Here is a 680-nt window from a genome sequence, read left to right on the forward strand (position 1 = left end):
CCAGGTTATTAGTAACCTGGTTATTCTGCAGTATTTTTTTTTTTCAGAGTATCCAGTCTACTTCACTAGTAGAAATAGAAAATAGCTATATCTTTTAAAATATGTATAGAATCTGCCCCTTTCCCCTGTCCCACCTGCAGTATCTTAAGTTCAGCCCTCAGCTGGGTTCTTACCTAGGTCTTAGCATCACTTTCCTTCACAGTGTGGTACTGTCAAATTTTTATGGAGTATTTTTGGGGCTTGGTATAAGATCCAAATTCCTTGGCGAAAACAGAGAAGGAATGATAAATAAGATACGACTTAAACTGAAGAGTGTGCTCTTAGCAAACAGAGCCAGTTAAAAATTGGGTTAATCAATAGTGTATCTTGCAGGATATAAGTCCACAGAGTTAGTTCACTTTACTTTTTAGTATAAAATCATAGATGTCTACTTTGCAATGAAGAAAATAATCAGAGTTCCCAAGTTCATCACTTGTATTTCAAAGCACATAAAATTATTGGCTTAATCTAAAAAGCTCTTTGACAGCAAGTTTCAAGTACTTAAGAATGCATGGAGCTTCTTGGCCATGAACAGAATGAACAGAAAGATGGATATATGCCTCAATATGGAAGTCTTCCAGCATGAATAATTCTATTGCAGATGGATAATGATATGTTGTCTCTCTTTGTTGTTATTGAGC

The sequence above is a fragment of the Bubalus bubalis genome, chromosome 17 (assembly GCF_019923935.1).
Source record: "Bubalus bubalis isolate 160015118507 breed Murrah chromosome 17, NDDB_SH_1, whole genome shotgun sequence".
NCBI lineage: Eukaryota > Metazoa > Chordata > Mammalia > Artiodactyla > Bovidae > Bubalus > Bubalus bubalis.